Source organism: Tubulanus polymorphus, chromosome 4, assembly GCF_964204645.1.
Source record: "Tubulanus polymorphus chromosome 4, tnTubPoly1.2, whole genome shotgun sequence".
Lineage (NCBI taxonomy): Eukaryota > Metazoa > Nemertea > Palaeonemertea > Tubulaniformes > Tubulanidae > Tubulanus > Tubulanus polymorphus.
In genome coordinates, this window is record NC_134028.1 from 2,349,366 (window position 1) to 2,360,178 (window position 10,813).

Here is a 10,813-nt window from a genome sequence, read left to right on the forward strand (position 1 = left end):
CTGTTATCATTGTTGGATTCTCGTGAGAGATTTTCAGACTGTTCCGAGTTTTTTTTTCGGGCACCAACTGTGAATGAGGTAATGCAATATTTTCTGCCGGACTAATCGTTGATCAATCATTTGCTGCTGCGACGGCCGATGACGACGACCACGGCAAACGGACTTCAAATAAATATTGATGGTTCGAGAGCAAGTTGTCAATACACTTATTCAATATGAAATCGATCCAATTAGACGCTGGTCGGGTTCTCTTTACATCGTGTATCCGAGCAGAAATCTTTTTTTCCCTCTCTGCGGGGACGTGCGTCTGCAAATTAGGAGATTGTTTAGGGATCCGACGAGAGACTCGTGACCGCTGGCGTCTCCTGTGTCGCACGCACGCAAAAAATAACTGTTTGAATTATTCATCAAATTGACACCGGATATTCGGCTCACGAGTAGGTTAGGTTACATTGATTTGATCCCTATGTTTCCGATGGTTAGATGAAAACGCCCTATCACGGACAGCCTGTTGATTAATTGGATTTTTTTAAACGTCTAGAAAATGGAAATAGGTTTTGTAGATAGATGTTTGTTATTTTGGATTTTTTTTTGAAGCGTTTGATGCAGAGCCATTCAGTAGGCAAGTGGCCGGAAATTCTTCCCAATTTCTAAACCACTTATTCCCGACTTTTGATAAGATGCAACTCGTTGCAGAGATCCACGAAGCTGCTACAATTGAATTTTTTAAAATCAATTCTTTTCGATGGCATTTCCTACATTTCAAATTATTAGTTTTTTTTACAAAAAGTGAATTCTGGTATCGCTCCATACATTTTTGAAGGTTTTTTTTTTCTTGGTCTAAATCTATCTATCAGCTGCATACTCTAAAATACTCTATTAAGCACCCGTTCCCGAAACAGACCTTTTTTGTTCTGCGTGTCTCAATGTTACACCTGTTAGCCCGAAGTTCTGTTTCATGATTTAATATTCAATGTAGCAACAGAAAACTGAAATGACGGCTTACTACTCGAATCATTGATATTCTCGAGCGCTTCATAACTAGCTGTCATTGGTCACGAAAAGCAGCCGTTTCCTAAACTCATGCATTGAGAAAAATGTGTTCCGTTATTCATGAGCAGCAATTGTGCTCGAATCCGTGTCCTTTAAAATGATGACTGATGGATAAGAATTTCAATGCAGTCGTATTGAATGTTTCTCCGAGAGCTGATTCAATCATCATCGAGATTTTTTTATGTCACCATCGTCCGGGGGACTGGCGTGCGCGCGGAGGCATGAGTCAGGTGCACATCGGTCAAGGTCACGCGAATCGATGTAGCGCTTTTGAAAAAGTGCCTCACCTGGAATATCCGAAGCATATGGTACTTAATTGAGTTCACGGTGAAACTGTTGAGTACAAACCTGCGCTTCACGATCAACATATTGAATGCTGCTCGTTTGATTACAAAAAACTAGGAATTCTGATCATATTACTCCAGTTCTCATCATCGATCAACGTTGGGTTCTGTTCCGATCTGAGTTCAAACTTCTTTTGATTTAACTGTATGTATGTACCAACTAGACTTAACTACCTAACTAGCCAAGTCACATTAATTCTAATCCTAACAGTCGAAACTTTTAAATGAAATCTATAAATAAATTTTGTCTTAATGTTTTTAACTAATTGGCAATCATTTTACTGATAATTGTTTTTCTAATCTATTTTCTCATCTTATGTAAAGCCCAGAGATAGCTGCGTAGATATTGCGCTATACCAAAAAATGAATTATTATTATAACTATTATTATTATTATCAGTATCATTATAGTAAGATTAATACACACTTTATACGAAGATTAGAAACCAAATTTCTGATTTCTCTACAGACCTGAAAATGGTCTTGAAGAGAGAGTCCCAAATGTTGTTTTTTATTTTAATTTTTGGTAATAAATATCCTCTTACAAATTTGTATATAGTGAGTTTTAACCTATCTATTCTCCCCGTCTGAGTGACGCTATTCAATAAGTGTATTTTTCGCGAAAACCATCATCTCCATAAAGTGTGTGTATTTCAAAAGGATTTCGCAGTCCGTAAGTTACTCAGTTATGTCGCTGTTTATGTTTGAACACGTTTTTGCCCGGAGCGAGACGTTGCGCACGAGACATATCGATTATGAGTACGAGCTGGTCTCGTCTTGTTGGTTTCCTGATTTTTGTGGCAAACCTTGTTATTAGCTTTGTTAGATAGTGCTAAGAGTGAATTATGTAAATGCTCGTCGATGACGCTGTATTCAATTTCAGTTGTCAGTTTGAGAATTTGGACGTGACGAAAATCGAGATGTACGAATCAGTAGCTGTTTTTCAGTGTGTTTGCGACGATGTAGCGGAATCAATTTCTGATGTTCTGTAAACCGGTGAATTATACGGCGCTTGGATTCGATATCTTATCTTGTCTATACCCTCTGGGCTCGGAGACAATCTGAAATCAAAACTGATCCTTAATACGAGAAATGCGAAATGATAGAAAAAGTTTCGGTTCGTAAAGTCTTGAAACTAAAAAGACTCATCCGAGTTAAGCGATGGTTTGATCGGTCAAAACTGTTGATTCTATCCAAACTGTTACTAATTTTTATATCTTCGTTATTAAGTATATTTAGATAACGTGGGAATTAACGTAATACAACCTTTAACCCTTTCAGTGCATCTACACCGCAGTGCGGTGTATAAATCGGTGATGGATTTTGCTAGTACACCGCACTGCGGTGTATTGATGTAATTAGTAATTATCTCTCTTTAAAAATGGCTGAGCCTGTCAAACATAGTGAACTATTAGTAACTAACGATACACCGCACCACGGTGTAGACGTACTATAGTGGTATTCCCATTGTTCAACACACTAGGGTGGAATTTTTTAGAATTTTCAAATTATCTCCAGCACTATAGGGGATTGATTAGTCAGCACTGAAAGGGTTAAAGGTTGTTGATTAATGAAGTTTTCGGATAAGTTAGTTAATTGTTTATGACCTGTGACCCTGATTGAAAGTTGATACGTCGTTAATGGGTAATGCCCGCAGTAACTGATATCAGTAAGTCCGTGACAAACGTTAATTGCTCGTATAAAACGCATTCGTAGTCAGCGGATAGAGACAAGTTCTCGCTGGTATCAGCAGCAGTGGTCGCGTGGCCATGACCTAACTGCGTCATGACGATTCTTTCTACATTAACACAGCTAAATACAAGTGAATGATTGTCATTCCGGGGGCCATAAAAATCCACTTTGGGGGTGAAAAATAGCTGTGACCTTACACTGAATGATTAATGTTAGGGACGACGGTGTGCTGCGTGGTCATTAATACTAAGCTTATTTCCCTTCAATAACGAGACATTCTCCGGCGTTTTGACCGAGGCTAATAGACTTATTTATTTAAGTCGGACAGGCAGAAGATTTGGTTAAAATTACGAATGATTAGGCTACTGTAAGATAGACACCCGATGGTTCTCGGTAATGATGCAGATTTATCGATTTTGCCAAAAAATGCGGGGAAAAAATCGAACCGTTCTATCGCGAGATGAAACACTTGAAACTGTCGGCGTAATCTTCAATCTATAGATGAATATTGAATATTTCAGATGAGGTTTGAACAGATTCTGCGCATAATGGATCAGCATTAGACTAAAACATTGAACAGCTGTTTATTTCAGCTTTGGTAGAGGGGCCTATAAAGTCACTCCGGGAGACTATCGAGGTGAAGCTGTGGATTTGTTGGACCACCTGATCTGATCTCATTACATACGTTGTTTTCCGCCATTCACACGCGTTGACAAGAAAAATATTGATGAGCTTCCCCCATCGTCACCTGTATTTGTGTCGGGAAAAAGCAATTTATATCAATCTGCGAGCAATCCTGAACGCAAAGGTCACATTGTCGGGAGGTCGTAAGGCAGTCAAGGTTTGCCTGCGTCGCAACACGCAAGCCGAATTCTGAATGGGGAGAAGTCATTGGTTGCGGAGTCTAATGTAATCGGGCTTGAAATTGTTCGCTAACCTGCGGCTTAATCGTTAGGAAAAACAATTTGACGGTTGGTTGCCGATGTCGGTTATTGCGCGTTCCCGTGGGCTTATTGTTTTTGCGACTCTTTGACACTTCATTACGAATACCATTATGATCAATAAGCCGGTGTATGATTCCTCCAGGGGGCCTGTTGCCAGTCGTCGCCTTCAACATATATGTTAAGTGGCAGAGTGTTGCTGAACATTGACGTTTTTTAATCATCTATAACGCAGTCTTCTCGACATGGAGTATTATGTTGTTTACCATTACATTTTTATCAAGTATTTATGGAAGTTTGAAAATCTGCATCCGTGAGATATTTGTACGAGTACAAAAATCCATGATTGGACAGATCGTCTTCAAAATTGGTCCTTGAGCTTTCGGTTACGAAGATAGAACTTCTTCTAATTATATTTGTCCCCAGGTTTGACAAGGTCTACAGTGTTATCCTAATAGACATTGAAAACCAGTTGTAAATAGCTCGTTGCTGTATTTATTCAATTTATCGGGTTAATTATTAATTTTTTAGTAGTTTCTCCAGTGTTGCCTCGAAGGGCCTGAATTTCCTGGAACTCTTGTTATCAGCAATTGATAATTTATTTGAAACTGATTTAAATTTTTTTCATGATTAGTTCGAAGGGTGTTGAGCGTTATCAAGGCAATGATTAATTTTCTAGATGCGCAATATCAATTTTGATATTGTTTTTATTAATGCGTTTTATCGCAAATTTTATCAACTTTGATCTTTCGCTTCCACGTGGCAAATGAATAGAGGAAATTGGTACTGGCAAAATATAGCATTGTATAATGAGATCTGAAAGTATTTTTTTGACGTTGTGAAAAACATTACAGTAATATTTATACACATTGAAAGCTAGTATGCGTTATAAAGGGATTCAGTGTGAGTTGTTGTGCATCAATATTGGCGTTTCAAAATAACAATTACTATTGAGAATTTTGGCATTTACTTTGTAATTAGATATATTTCGTATCAAAATATTATTTCATTTTTGATAAATTTTGATAATTATTTTCGTCATCGGTATATCAACGCTAGACTGGTTGCTGGTCAATTCAATTCAATTATTTAATTCCAAAATAACTTAAATAATCCTTGATATTAATTTGATTTATAGAGGACAATATTAGGCAATGTGTGTGTTATTTTTCAAGGTGTCAATAAGTAAGGATTCTTGTCTAAATTGTCAAGTCGATTCGAGTTTACGAATAACACAATGGCTGTGCTGGATTTCTATTCAAAATTTTCGAATTGCAAATAAGGGATTTTAATACGCTTACACTATGGGTTAACATCAACTTTTTGCACTTTCCATGACAGAAATTGATTCATTCTTTCTCGGAAATATGTGAATTTGAGTAGAGCACTGCGACATATATTCGCTGACCTATTTGTTCTCTATCGCCGGCGTGTTGTCGATTGAATAAGGTTGATTGATGACACATTACGGGGCGCGACTGGAAGCAAAACCCAAGCTGTTCATGTGTTTTCTGCGCGGTGTTCGTTATTGGAAATCGCATAAAAATGATGACAGTAGAAATTAATTTGTGGTACTGGTGACTGCATCGGTTGTTTTCTGATCAATAGCTCGCAGCAGTGCTTGCTGCGCATTCCACTGAATTAATTGTCGTCCTCGTTAAAGAAGTTGAAGTTAAAACACGGCTGTAGTTTTCGCCTTATTATCGAATCGTCGTGCTCCGGTTTTCAAGCAGAAAACAACAATCTTCAATCTTCTTCTCTGCGCTTTTCGTATTGTTTTTTGCTGTTTTATAATCTCGTAATCTCTCGTCTAGACGAATTCACGTTTTAATAATCTCATGCCGACAGCTCTTGCGAATTCCTTGAACTCGAAAACGAAATCTAACGCATCGATTATGTATTCAATAGACAGCCCTTGATATTCGCATTATCTGAGAAATTGTTAACGCTCAAAACAGCGCAGCAGCTATCCGACCATGATCTCTTACAGGATGGCTTATACATCTTATATTAAGTATTTTAGGGTGAAACAATCGATAATGCCTTGTTTCTCATTTCTGCTGAGTTAAAAAGTTGACCCGGCCACCTATCTACCCTGGACATTACTTTTTGATAAAATCACAATAGCCTAGATTAGGAAATATCTATGAATGTCCTGCCCTTTAGCAGTAAACGGTATCCTCTTTTACACATGGATGCTGAGATATTGATGTAAGATAAAAGAAATGGCTGTAGTGGGCAGTTTATACCAGAATGGCTGTAGTGGGCAGTTTATACCAGTATGGCTGTAGTGGGCAGTTTATACAAGAATGGCTGTAGTGGGCAGTTTATACCAGTATGGCTGTAGTGGGCAGTTTATACCAGTATGGCTGTAGTGGGCAGTTTATACCAGTATGGCTGTAGTGGGCAGTTTATACCAGTATGGCTGTAGTGGGCAGTTTATACCAGTATGGCTGTAGTGGGCAGTTTATACCAGAATGGCTGTAGTGGGCAGTTTATACCAGTATGGCTGTAGTGGGCAGTTTATACCAGAATGGCTGTGGGGGGCAGTTTATACCAGTATGGCTGTAGTGGGCAGTTTATACCAGTATGGCTGTAGTGGGCAGTTTATACCAGTATGGCTGTAGTGGCGATTTATACCAGAATGGCTGTAGTGGGCAGTTTATACCAGTATGGCTGTAGTGGCAATTTATACCAGAATGGCTGTAGTGGGCAGTTTATACCAGTATGGCTGTAGTGGGCAGTTTATACCAGAATGGCTGTTGACGTCTTGGGGCTAATTCTACAATTACCATTTATCTTGGAGGTTCTTGCGCACGTGGCGGTGACTTAATGGCCAACTATATCATCATTGTCGGAAGTATTATTGCGTCCCTGAGGTGTTATAAAGAGCTGAAGCAGCAATTATTTGTGAGAAATTTACTTTGTGGCCGCGTCCGAGGTCAGCGAAACTTGCTCGGGTTAGCATGAATCTGTGTTCTGGTTTTTGCGCATGTATCAAATATCCCTTTCTCAGTGACGGATCTAGGGTCTGATTCAGGGACGGGTGCAAACCCAAAATAGGGCATATCATATAATTAAAAGGGCAAGGGAAACATTAACTCTTTCTTTGAGATAGGGAAAAAAGCTTATGAACTGTTTAAGATATCAGTGTAAAAATTTCAGGGCAAATTGATATATTTGCGGGTGCAACTTCCCTTTGGATCGGCTTCAGCTTCCTCTATAGTGGGTGACTCTGGATGGAGTTGAATTTTGATGCCATAAGAACTGTTAAAACAATGTGATTGTATGTTGATTGGCCGGAGGGGGGGGGATAGTATATGGTTAGAGGGGGGTTAGTGTATGAGTAGAGGGGGTTAGTGTATGAGTAGAGGGGGGATAGTGTATGAGTCAATGTGCACTAGGTCATCATGGCTAGACTGGTTTTTGGTCATTCTATTCAACTGTCCACAAACTCAAATTCAAAATAACTTTATTGATCCTTGATGTATCACATTATGTTGTTGATTGTCAACATTATTAAGCAATATATATATATATATATATATATATATATATATATATATATATATATATATATCAATAAACTGTAGAAATCAGCCACAAGGGAGTTTCTATTTGCAATTGCACCCATTTCACCGCGCGACAAGTACTTTCACATCTAAAAAACTCCAGGCATTGTGCAATTCTATCTTCATCAGAGAGAGAGAGCATGAATAATGAATGTTGTGATTCAATATAGAATTAAAAATTGCAGATTCAGTTACGAAGCTGTCAACAAGAAACAAAAAACCTATCATGAAAGTTTATTGACACCTGGAAAAAATATCACACACATGTATATTGTGTGATATTGTCGACAATGATATATAGATGATGTTAAATAAGAAATATGTTTATTACAAATACCAAAATTCACAAATGTAATTGTTATTTTGAAACACCGATATTGATGACGTTTTACATACACATCGACTCAAACAGAACCCATTACATAACGCTATGTATCAATGTATATAAACATTATTGTAACGGTTGGCATCAAAAATCAGCAGTTTTCACATTTGGTAGATAGGCCCTGAGAAGAATCAGCGATATTTTGTCGATCCGATCTCCATCGGTCAGCACGTTTATTACTATGCGGTTCACGCGGAAAAAACACATTGTTTACGGATCGATTTGAGTTGCGTTTCCTGTCTGCGCGTCGTTCTGTCGTCATCATCGCGGTCCCTCGATAAAACACCTTTCATCCATCAATATTAGCGAGAGACACGACAGAGATTAAGGTCAACTCTCGGCCACGATACCGTCAGTTGATAAATCGTGTTGTTTTTCTTCCCCAAGCGCCCGAACCAGAGATGATCTCGCTGAACCACTGCGAAACACAGGTGATAATTATGAAACTCAGTATCGGCACCAAACAGTAATCAGCTTAATCTTAATGAAAACTCTTTATCTTTGTTCGGTAAACGAGTCTTATATTACAAATGAAGAAATCATTCCCCTGGTCTGAAAAAATACCATTTCAGAGGCTTAACTAGGTGCTTTGATGAACATTTACTGATAGTACGCTGAACAGTAAACATGTCTCGATGTTACTGATTTTCGATTGCCTCAGGTGTTCGATGCTGAAAGTTTCTAAATTTAAATGATTCAAATGAAACTTGTTTCGTCAATCAATATGAGAAAAAAATATATTTAAGAATAAAATGTTATATGTAATGAAAAAACGATGATTTTTTAAAACATTACCTATATTTAGGTATGTGTGATAGATGTAGGGTTGAGTGGTACATCAATACTGTTAATAAATATAGAAACCTACGCGTAATTATTGATGAGACTTCGTATCGAGTTGATTGACAGCTATAGTCAACCTACTATTTCCATATGCATTATTATCATTATGTTTTTCAGTAAGGCATGTTTGTCTGATGTGCAATAAGTAGTATCAATACTACTTGATATTGACATCTGTGTTTTTGTCGTATCGAAAAACACTTTCTACAAATTATTTTTACCGAAGTCCATTCAGTGATTGTTTACGCGAGCATCTGCTGTTTTTATCGAATTCAGAATCATGAATCGGTTTTTCTGGCGCGCGTGGTGTTGTTGTTTTTCTAAATAGAATTGAATCGTATATTCACCTTTATGATTGAATTTTTAGACACAAATTTTGGACTCTCTTTCAAAAGTGAAAGACCGATGTTAGGTACGTGACGCCTCATTGTCAGGTGTGACGCCTGACAATGGTCTCTAGAGAAAGTCCGAAACGTTGAGTCTCTTATTTTTGATTCTTGTGGAATAAATTTTGCTTTTAACCTTTTAAATTTTGAATAGTGGGTTTTAAACTAATCATTTTCAATGAATTATTATGCGTGAATTTTAGTTCATTTTCAATTAAACCAACATTTTATGCAAAGAATTGTGGTGAATACTACTGCAAAGTTGGATATTAGGTCTGAAATTCAATTTTCTAGGGTACCCAAGCTGTTCGCCATTCTCAGCATCTTAACGCGATATTCTCTGTATTTCGCACCTTTTTAATTTACTCATTGACCCGGTATAGTACTCATAGTACTCATAGTTCACACCTCTCGCCACCCGAGGCTTCACTAACCAGGACGGCACAATTAGTCTACACTCTGTGATCCTATTCAAATTCGACGATGTGCTCGTTTTCTTTTCACAAAAACATTTGACGCTCGACGCGAACGAACCCGTCGAGAAAAACAAGCGGTACTCCTCGCTCCTCCTCGCTCGGGTTGAATGAGTTAGACGAACTCGATGAACCAGCCCTCATCATCGTAATAATTACGAAGCAAATAATCATGCAAGTCAGTCGCCATATTTATTTAGCAGTTCGCGCCGTTCGTTCGTTCGGTATTATCAATCCATTGAACGAGAAATAAAAAAAGAAAGCCAAACATCACCTTCCCATCGTACGCACCAGCGCGCGATAGTTTATCATATCGTTCATATCTTTACAGAATCGAATCATCCAGAAAATCGGAAATTGCCAATGAATAGCGGGCGTGGTAAGATCGGCGAAAAACGCTTTCTCGAGAGATTTATTCTGAAATAGTCGATGAAATATTTTTCGTCGTCGTCATTATTTGCGAGTGAATTCGTTCATCGTCGACTAATTTTAGATTTCTCCTGCGATTTCGAATCATGTTTTTTCGCGCTCTTTCGTTTTGTTTGCGTGCGTTTATTCGTTTCGTCGACTCGTCGGATCGAGCTCCGTGAATAGCGAGCGTCTGATCCGATTTACGATTCGCACGCGGAAATAGAATCGTCACGTTTAAGACTTTTTGAAAAACGCACTCGAATAATCTCGAGAAAATATTCGTACCGTAAAATCTTGACATAATTCGCGAAGATCTCACACGAAGAAAACCGTGGCAGACACAACCCCGGCGGCGGATCAAACAAAGCCTCGCGACGACGACTACGACGAACGTTTCGCAAAACCAAAAATATAACATCGTTTTCTTTCTCGAAAAAGATCTAAAAAGAAGAAAAACGTTCAAAGTTTGCGTCGAAAGATACGGCGATGATCTTCTTAGATTTATTATAGCGATTTTCTTAGATGTTTAACTGGCGGCAAGTCGACTAATGCTTTAGGGGGAGAATCCGATGAAAGCGTGTGCACACCATTAGACACTAGTTCTCGGTTAAAACCATAATACATAAGGGTGTTTTCTATTGCTTCCCCATATCGTAATCTGTTTGATGACGACGGCGGTTTCGCAGACAGTGGCGACGCGCGATTTATTGCGAA